This window comes from Ctenopharyngodon idella, chromosome 20 (genome assembly GCF_019924925.1).
Source record: "Ctenopharyngodon idella isolate HZGC_01 chromosome 20, HZGC01, whole genome shotgun sequence".
NCBI classification, from domain to species: Eukaryota; Metazoa; Chordata; class Actinopteri; order Cypriniformes; family Xenocyprididae; genus Ctenopharyngodon; species Ctenopharyngodon idella.
The window spans coordinates 17,212,624-17,223,713 of record NC_067239.1 but is presented as its reverse complement, the minus strand read 5'-3'; the positions used below and the strand labels follow the sequence as shown (position 1 = coordinate 17,223,713).

General features: G+C 36.7%; 1 long non-coding RNA gene across 1 annotated transcript; it reads left to right on the top strand.

Annotated features, from left to right (window-relative positions):
• On the top strand, positions 1-8,399 carry LOC127502753 (uncharacterized). Its single transcript, XR_007926923.1, has 3 exons — positions 1-113; positions 7,460-7,588; positions 8,003-8,399. It is a non-coding gene; the product is annotated as an uncharacterized LOC127502753 (long non-coding RNA).
• Positions 8,400-11,090: the final 2,691 nt, after the last annotated feature.

Sequence of the window (11,090 nt, the reverse complement as noted above, 5' to 3'; positions counted from 1 at the left end):
GACTTAACTGTTTTTCTTTACCATTTTTTTTCAAAACAGGTGTTTCATAGCGTGATACGCCGCAATCCTTCCCAATTTTACCGCGCATGATCCAAAGATATCAAAGGAACCTGGTATGTTGTTTTTTTCCCCCAATGAATATTTAGTTCAAAACATTGCATTCACCCTGTAAATTCATGTGGCTTTGCCTTTCCTGAAGGAGCTGTCAAGAGTCTGAAAGCCTAAAAAGACCTACAGGTGTTATGGCTTATTTACTTAATGGTCACAGACAGCCTCTGAATAACATTCACTTCTCACTTCAAATGTTTGCAGGTATTTGAACGGTAAAGGAATTTGTTTTTTGTGTGTGTGTGCTTTTTAAAAAAACACATTAATAATAATATAAATAAATGTTATACAATTTCATCATCATTATGATTAAAAATTAAAATAATAATAATTTATTATTAATAGAGATGCACCGATGTATCGGCCAACAATCGGTATCGGCCGATAAAAGCTATTATTATCACTATCGGCCATCGGCCGATGATCAGGGCCGATTATATCCTGTCAATCAAAAGGGTGCGGAAAAACGTGTTCAGACTGCAACTCATACATAGCCTACTGTGTGTCGAGAAAATCACTCTTGTGTTGAATTTCTTCTTCTTCTTGGCGGTTGGCAAACCAGCTTTTGTGTTGAATTTTAACGCATTAACAGTTTAAAAATAGTGACGCTAAAGCAGGCTCTTTTTGACCCTATGAATCACCCGTATTTCAAGCCAGGGTTGCCAGGTCTGCGTTTTTATTTTTATTTTTTGCTACATCAAATATTATTTGTAGCGCCTCCTGTCCAATAATCGCAAAAGGCTTTGTGCTTTGTTACTTCTGATAAGAATAAAAGTTTCAGTTTTCAAATTCTGTCCATTTTATCATGAAATTCAAACAATAAATGGCGTTTTGACGCTTTTAAATGTGACGTGTCAGATCACTGTAATGCCTCAGTTCAGGCGGCAGCGCGGAGCGCGAGTCTTTTCTTCCTCTTCAATACAAGTTATATCTCGAAAAACATGCATGAATATCAAAGGTATGTTGAAAGATATAGCCTAGTACAACTTACCAGAATGTATCATGTCTCATGTAATCACTTTATTTGTGCTTCAACCGCGGAAAGACGTCAATAAAACAGCTTGTGAACAATGTCACATCATGTCAAATTTACCTCAGGAATGTTTTCCAATGTTTACAGTTCCTTATCTATCTATCTATCTATCTATCTATCTATCTATCTATCTATCTATCTATATATAAAACACTAGAGAGGAGCTTATTTACTGTTAATTATGTGAAAATAAACAGCAGCTGAATATAAAACTTCTGTTGTTAATTGTAACCTCTAATACTGTAGTGTACCAAATGAGAGGGTTCCCTGTATAGTTTGCAACATTATTTGGGAGAGATTTTTTTTTCCTTAAGAAAAACCAAACTATCGGTATCGGTATCGGCATTGGCCGATATCATTCTGAATAATCGGCTATCGGTATTGGCAGAGAAATTTAGTATCGGTGCATCTCTAATTATTAATAATAATATCAATAAATATTATACAATTTAACCATAATTATGATTAAAAATTAAAATAATGATTTATTATTAATAATAATAATAATAATAATATTAACAGTAAATAATATAATACAATTTCATTATTATTGAAAATTTAAATAATAATAATGATTTATTTATAACAATAATAATAATCATTATCATCATACTGAATATTATTTATAAATGGGTCATTGACGAATAAGGTTTTTTAAAGTGTAAAAAACCATAATGGAGATATAATTAATTTTGAAGTTTTGTTAAGTGTTAACAATGAGATTATGTGGTTTTTATAATCAATTAACACTGATTTTCTAATTTTTTACAAGATGGACAAAAATTGTCACCAAAAAAGTCATTCGGTTTAACCAAAATTTCGGTTTTACCGAATGACACTTTTGGTTATACCGAATGATGATATTTTCAACAATGCTAACAGGCTGATATCGAGATAGCTAGCTAGTTAGCTTGTTAGCTAGCTAGCAAAATGACAATCAGACATTTTATATTTAGTACAAGTTTTTAAAATATCACAACATTTTCCATGTTTTATAGCGGTTGTACCGAATGACCTGATGTTTCAGGACATGCGTATGAGCAAGTGAAAACATGAATTTTTCAAATAGTTAAAAGAGAGTTAGTTACTTTTCTTCAAGACCATGTGGTCCTTTGCAGGTGTCTGAATGATGTTGCATGATATTGGCATGACTTTATCCAAAATGTTGGTATTATGTTGGTTACTCCGAATGACATCCATGAAATTCATTTTTCCGGACATTCTTTCTCATAACAACGCAATGACTTCTACACATAATTTTAATACCATTTTGCACTATGTTGATATATGATGTTATAAAATCATGAATAAAATATATATACATTTATTACATTTTAAGATATTTTAATCACAAATGAAATGGCTGTATTGGCCTTTGGACAGTTAAACCGAATGACCTTTGACACTTCAAAATCTTTAAAATACCTTTATGTAGCAAAATATAATTAAAACCTTTTGGATTCAATAAAAGAGATCTAGTTGTACTACCTTAAAAACTTTGGATGTAATATCTTTGTTTTTTATTATTATTAAGGCCTTTGGACAAAAAAATGACCCGTCACGTCATTGACCCAAATGCTATTTATTATTATTATTCTTTTTTTATTATTACTGACTGTCTCACTGAGCTCCTTCAGTATACAGTGCACCTGGACCATTTTTACACAACGTCCACTAATCTCTTTGTCCAAAGGATCTTCCTTCACATCATGTACCCTTAGTTCCTTCCAACAGTCCTTTGTGTGAACAGTGTTGCCAAAACCTGAAAAAAGGCCCTGCAGTGATGACCACTCTGTCTGGAAGCTGTTCATAAATGCGTCTTGTAGTGACTTACTAGACAGTTTTAGTACCACCAGCCAAATGGTTTGTAAAGTTTAACCCTGGGAATTTCTCATAAACAAAATGCATTACTAAAGGCATGTCATCATCTGACCATATATATAAGTTAATTTTTCATTGCTTAAAATATTTCTCCTAATGTTTCAGAATAAACTGAAGAAAAACAAAAGGAAGGGAAGAAGAATTGATATTTCCAATTCAGAATTAACATTAGATAAGCTCTCTTTTGGGCTTAAAGGATGTGTGTGCCCATATCAGACAGCTACACTCTGCTATTGAAGCGTTGCCTTTTATTAGGAAGTGTGACTGTGTTGTAAAGATACTGTCACTTATACATGATAAAACACAGTAAATGAGAGTGGCTGTGTAAACAACACTTAATGTCGTTGTTCATAAAGCATATCATGTTTATTTTTCAGTAATGAAAGTACTGGCATTAGGCCTTGTAAAGCTTTAAAATGTACTGTAGAGAGTAAAGGGTTTCATAGCCATTGTGAGAAAAAGCACACATGATAAATTGAATATGACATCTCCAGTACACAGAACACTCATTTTAGTGACATCATGCAATTGCAATGGCTTTCTATTTAGATCATGCATAGTTACGACAATACAGCAAAAACTCAGTTATATAACACAATTAATGGTGTTAAATGATGACATCATGCTCTAACAGTGATGTCAGCATTATACATCTGAACCGTTGTACTCCCACACTGGAAGCTGAACCCTGGACACCTCCCAAATCTTTCTCAGACTGAAAATCATCAGAGCAAGAAAAGCAGACACCTGTTTAGTCTATGCAGCTGACCCAAATCTGATGCAGATGCTGGTTCAGATGTTAAACTTTATTAGCTGATGCTGCACATTTGGCGTGCTGAAGTCCGACCGCTCTAATCTGAGCTCCACCTCCACTTCTGCTGAATCAGACGAGATGTGATAGGCCGAAATTCCAGTCCTGTAGAAAGAGAAGACAGGCTCGATTGTGTGTCTTAAGGGTGTAACCGGGTGAAAGTCTTTAGTGTGGTCTCTTAGCCTTGACTGATCATAAGCATTTTGAAAAACAGTATTGCAGAGCACGTGTTCTGCAAAATAACAAACACCCAGAGACCGGCCCTAAACCTTGAGTTTTCTGAGTCATTTGTCCAAGTATGCTGGAAAATGTTTTTTTCATAGCCTTTTTAATATTTTTGTTTTTGTTGAAAACCCCTCATTCCAGTGGTAATACCACCTCTCAGATCTTCCTGGCAACATCTGATTAACTCCAGCTCATTCTGACCCTCAAAATACTTTGAGGAATTCTAAATGCAAAACAGGAAAGATGAGATTTGAAAGAACATATAATTTAGCCCCTGGTATCGAAACACTTTTAGGTGCGGTCACATTAGGTCCCTTTTTCTATTGTCAGTATGTAGAAATGTACTAAGCACAGCTCACACAGAAGTCACTTTCAAACCAGGCAGCTTTCTGTAGGTCATCACTGCGAAGTCGTGTCACTAAAACGAAAAACAACGCAAAATCTGAGTGGAGAAATGTTCAGCCCAGTTCCCATTCACATGGACTTTCTATTTAAATTTTGCACATGCAACAGTTGCCGGATAACAGTAAATGTGACTGCACCTCTTAAAGTTACATTACTGTGTGTTTTTGATAAGCTATTGTTTTACTATGAACATTGGGATTTGTACTTGTGTTTGTTGGTGTTACTTTACAAATACAGTATCTCACAGAAGTGAGTACACCCCTCACATTTTTGTAAATATTTTATTATATCTTTTCATGTGACAACACTGAAGAAATGACACTTTGCTACAATGTTAAGTAGTGAGTGTACAGCTTGTATAACAGTGTAAATTTGCTGTCCCCTCAAAATAACTCAACACACAGCCAATAATTTCTAAACCGCTGGCCACAAAAGTGAGTACACCCCTAAGTAAAAATGTCCAAATTGGGCCCAATTAGCCATTTTCTCTCCCCGGTGTCATGTGACTCGTTAGTGTTACAAGGTCTCAGGTGTGAAAGGGAAGCAGGTGTGTTAACTTTGGTGTTATCGCTCTCACTCTCTCATACTGGTCACTGGAAGTTCAACATGGCACCTCATGGCAAAGAACTCTCTGAGGATCTGAAAAAAAAATTGTTGCTCTACATAAAGATGGCGTAGGCTATAAGAAGATTGCCAAGACCCTGAAACTGAGCTGCAGCACAGTGCCCAAGACCATACAGCGGTTTAACAGGACAGGTTCCACTCAGAACAGGCCTCGCCATGGTCGACCAAAGAGGTCGAGTGCATGTGCTCAGCGTCATATCCAGAGGTTGTGTTTGGGAAATAGATGTATGAGTGCTGCCAGCATTGCTGCAGAGGTTGAAGTGGTGGGGGGTCAGCCTGTCAGTGCTCAGACCATACACCACACACTGCATCAAATTGGTCTGCATGGAAGATGATGCACAGGAAAGCCTGCAAACAGTTTGCTGAAGACAAGCAGGCTAAGGACATGGATTACTGGAACCATGTCCTGTGGTCTGATGAGAACAAGATAAACTTATTTGGTTCAGATGGTGTCAAGCGTGTGTGGTGGCAACCAGGTGAGGAGTACAAAGACAAGTGTGTCTTGCCTACGGTCAAGCATGGTGGTAGGAGTGTCATGGTCTGGGGCTGCATGAGTGCTGCCAGCACTGGGGAGCTACAGTTCATTGAGCGAACCATGAATGCCAACATGTACTGTGACATACTGAAGCAAAGCATGATTCCCTCCCTTCGGAGACTGGGCCGCAGGGCAGTATTCCAACATGATAACGACCCCAAACACACCTCCAAGGCGACCACTGCCTTGCTAAAGAAGCTGAGGGTACCTAAACCCTATTGAGCATCTATGGGGCATCCTCAAAGGAAGGTGGAGGAGCGCAAGGTCTCTAACATCCACCAGCTCCGTGATGTCGTCATGGAGGAGTGGAAAAAGACTCCAGTGGCAACTTGTGAAGCTCTGGTGAACTCCATGCCCAAGAGGGTGCTGGAAAATAATGGTGGCCACACAAAATATTGACACTTTGGGCCCAATTTGGACATTTTCACTTAGGGGTGTACTCACTTTTGTGGCCAGCGGTTTAGACATTAATGTGTGTTGAGTTATTTTGAGGGGACAGCAAATTTACACTGTTATACAAGCTGTACACTCACTACTTAACAACAAAGTGTCATTTCTTCAGTGTTGTCACATGAAAAGATATAATAAAATATTTACAAAAATGTGAGGGGTGTACTCACTTCTGTGAGATACTGTAACTTTCAAATGAAGTGAAATGTGAGATGTCACCATAGGGATCTATAATTGAGTAATTGTAGATAATTATAGATATAGATGCTAATTCTAGAATTAACTCCCCCATCATCTCTAAATGTGTGACATAAATGATAGGTTATGGATATATCTTAACTTAGTTCTGGAGGCTGCATTTTTTACTATAAAATAGATATGTGGACAATACATGTGTCACGGTCATGTTTAGTTTCATTGGTTAGTCTTGGTTTTCATTGTCTGTATTTGCCTGTGTTCCAGTTCTTCATTAGTTGCCATGAGATGCTTTTCCACCGTCGGGCCAAACCGTTCTCGTTGCTTAACCGTTCCATTCCGTGCTGATCCGGCCCATACAGATACGGTTTCATTTTCCACTGTGGGGCTGATAACGGAGCTCTTTGGAATGTAATACAAATGCGTCAGTCATTGCCTTGGTAACGCAAGAGTTTACAGACGATATGAAAAGTAAATACCGACCACGTCATGGAGGATGATCAGATATTTTATTTTTAATTTGTGTTTACGTCGTGAAAATAGCACGCTTAGCTGGCTAGAGAGAAACTGGTAGCCAGGCAACAGACAAGTGACCAATCCTGAGTGGCGACGTCACTACATGCATTCTACCAGCACAGTTTAGCCAACCGTGCTGAGAACAAGAGCGGTTTGTTATTGTGTCATACCAGGCTCAAGTGGGAACATAACAGGAACCGTTCCTTACCTTTCTTAAAACCGTTCGGCCTGACGGTGGAAAAGCTAAGGAAAAGTTTCTTATTAGTTACACACCTGTTTCCTGTTCCTTTGATTATCATTCTCGGTGTATTTAAGCCCTCAGTTCTCCTCTGTTCATTGTCTCTTGTTAACGTTATGTTGTTATGTGTATGCTATCGCTCATTGTGTTTATTAAAAGCCTATTATTATTGTTCATTCTGCATCACACATCTTTCTCGGGATCTTTACTACAAGCAACCCCTGACAACATGGCTATTTGAATAGAAAACGTAAAAGTTTCTCATATAGCAGTCAAGTCAGATGATTTTAAGAAGAATAAGGGATAATGGGATAATAATGATTTTAGATAGATAATAGTGAAAAAAAGTCTTTTTCTGACTGAAGCATTAGTTTTCCACTGCTCTGTGTGATTTTATTTTCTTCTTCCTGGAAAGTTCTAAATATATTGTGCCTCCAGGGAGTCAAACTTTCCACCTAATGAGTGATGAAGTGTCATCACATTCAGTGAGATGAGGAAGTAGAGAGACATCTTGGACACATTGCATTTGACCCTGGGGTTTTGGAGGGCAGCCATGTTTGGTCACAGGTGTGTTTCCCTCTCACAGTCAAACAAAGCTGATTAATTATGTGCACATTCCACTGACACTCACATTGCTGTGAGTTTAGACCAAACTGATCGATTCCATATTGTAAATATTTGTTAAAACCCAGCAGAAATGTCATGCCTATTTGATCTGATTTCTGCAATGTAAAAAACAATTATCTTTCATAATTACTTGCCTGATTATTATGTAAAAAAACTTTTTTTTGGTCACACTTTATATTAGGTGTCCTTAACTACTATGTACTTGCATCAAAACATAAGTACAATGTACTTATTATACTTCATATTGTATTGACAGATTCACAGATTTTTATTATTATTATCTCCTGAGAATGCCAAATAAGTGAATCTGTCATTTATACAGCTTGGTTATGATTACTTGTGTTTCTTTTCCAGCAAAAGCCAGGGACAAAGGAAAGGATTATATAAATGGGGTGGATTACATGGCCTGTTTGGAATCTGGATCTCTCTGGCTGATGTGTCTGGCAGACACCCATTTGGACCCAAAGTCATATTGTCTGTGTCAGTGAAGGAGCCCCTGAGAGCAGCACTGTCTGTCTGGGCATGACTCATACTAAACAGTGAGTTTGAACCTTCACTAAACCCACGCCATGGGCTAGTCAATGGTCTGCAGTCTCCAAACTCCCTGAGTTCCCCCTACAGTCTCAACAAAATCTATCATTGTGCTTTAGTACTACATGTAGCTCCTCTTTTTCTAACTGAGACTGTAAAATGAATCACTTGTGAATGTCTCAGAGAGAAAGTAATGTGAAAGTGGATGTCACAACACATCCTGCTGAGCTCTAGAGCTGTAGTAATGATATGACCCTACAATTTAAAAGCAACTTATAAAACCAACATGTTTTTTTTTTCATCTCAGGGCCTCACAATAGAGGTTTTGACCTGTGGCACTTAGGTGAGAGTTACATAAAAATTTGAGTGTACTGGGAGCTTGTGAAAAGCAGGTCTGTTTCTATTTAGGATCTCCCATGGTTCAATCAAAATGTCTGTGCGCTTGCGTGCCTGTATATGTAATGGTGCTAAAAGCCTGAGATTTATATTATGGAAATAGCTCAAAATGACTTGAAGGTTTAGGGTTGGACACAGTTTGTCCTGTTCTTGATAGCTGGTGGCAGCTTGCTCAGCAGATTTGTCATTACCGGAGAATCATAATGAAAAAATCTTTATGTGTTAAAAAACAAGTAGCAACTGACTTCCAGTTTAATATCAGATCATTGATTTGTTTCATGTTCTGTTCGGGTAATTGTCTTTGTATTCTAGAAAGCGAGACATTTAGTTCACATGTTAAGTCGTTTGTAACAGAAGATTGGAAGTGTGTACAGATGAAGGGTTTACTGTGTTGCTGGGCATTGACTTGACTATGTGATTGTATAATGTTGCAGGGGGTCCTGTTGCAGGGTGTCCTGGGGTCCGGATTGGTCAGTATCCACACTGAGGGCCTATTCACTGGCTCCAGCCCCAGAATTCCCCTGTGTCCTGGCATTCCAACACCTGTTGCTTTAAAACATTCTGGAAAGTTGATAAACCCTCTATAAGCTAAGGAGGATGGAAAATAAGATCCTATTTTTCCTACTTTCTGTTTCAGAGTGGCGTTCCCATATGATTGCCAAGTAATTGCTGGGTATATCATTAAAGATGATCAGAATCGTTGAGACAAATCTTTAAGTGTAAGGTAAAGTAAGATTTATCAGAGCTGTAAAATTAGTTAAAAATGTACATGCACAATATTCTGTTTAATTAATCAGATTAAAGGGATAATTCACCCAAAAATGAAAATTCATTGTTTTACTCACCCTCAAGTTGTTCCAAACCTGTATAAAATTCTTTGTTCTTTGAACACAAAGGAAGATATTTTGAAGAAAGTTTGTAACCAGGCCGCTTTGAGGCACCATTGACTTCCATAGTGTCCACCCCCCGCCCCAATACGGAAGTCAATGGTGCCTCAAAGCGGCCTGGTTACAAACTTTCTTCAAAATATCTTCCTTTGTGTTCAAAGAACAAAGAAATTTAAACAGGTTTGGAACAACTTGAGAGTAAGTAAATGATGACTGAATTTTCATTTTTGGGTGAACCCCTTTAATCACAATTAAGTGCATTCATCAGTAATTTTTGAAGATGAAGATAATACATAGTAAAGCTTTGAATAGACATTACAAAAAGTGGTTTTAGAAGTCAGTGGTGTTACTGTTAACAAAAACTCAAACTATTAAAACTTGTTTTTGTTAATTGAAATAAAGTTAAAATAAAATACAAATAATTAAACTTGAAAATGTTGCCTTGCAATCTAACTTTGGCAGTTTGATACGCGCTCCGAACCACTGATTTGAAACAAAAGATTCGTAAAGTTTGGAAGTTCCATAAAGCAGTGTTTTGAAATCGCCCATCACTAGATATTGTCATAAAGTTTTTATTTTTTTTTTTATTTTTTTTTGTGCACAAAAAAGTATAACATTAAGGTTGAACCACTGTTCACATGAACTGTTTTAAATACGTCTTTAGTAGCTTTCTGGGCATTGAAAGTGTTAATTATCTTGCTGGCAATGCAGGCCTCACTGAGCCATCGGATTTTATGAAAAATATCTTAATTTGTGTTCTGAAGATGAACAAAGGTCTTACGGGTGTGAAACAACATGAGGGTGAGTAATTCATGACAGAATTTTCATTTTTGGGTGAACTAACCCTTTAAGTTGAAGTACTAAAACTAAAAGTGAAAGTGAAAAAAAAGTTGAATATAAATTTAAAATAAAAACTAAAATAATAACTGAAAATACAAAAATAAAAGAATATGAATATTATAATAATATATAAATAATACTAAAATAAATTTATTTTATTGTTGGTGTTTTTATTATATTTTATTATTATTATTTATATTCAATCATGTAAATTAAGTATTTTGTTGTAATTTAACATTTTATATTGACAACCCTAATATTTATTTGACAGTTTACATGATTAACTTTCTCTGAGCTCTACAGTAAAAATGCACACACCTGTACCTGTATGTCTCCCAATTCCTAATTCAAATAACCCATTGCCATTCTAATGTATAACTATGTAATCCTACATAACTTTTCATATTGAACACATTCATTAGGGCACCATCACATTTCATCCATCAGACCATATAGTTTTGACATTTAGGTGAGACGAGTTTTACACTTTCTCATGTTTGGTCCTGATGACGTCTGAAGTGATGTTAGTACGCTGTATGTGTGTTTGCTCTACACTCATTCTCACAGCTCCCTGTTGACTTCTCTCACCATAAACTCACATACTGCCACACTCATACAGCCCTCCATCCACAGGCCAGACTCAGAAAGAGAACGACAGACAAAGAGTGTGAAGGATTATTAATAAAAGACTTAAGCCGGATTTCCGAACAAATAATGCTCTTAAGAACATCTTAACTTACGTTGTACATTACTTAACTATGAAGCAATTCTTATAAAGCTGCACGATT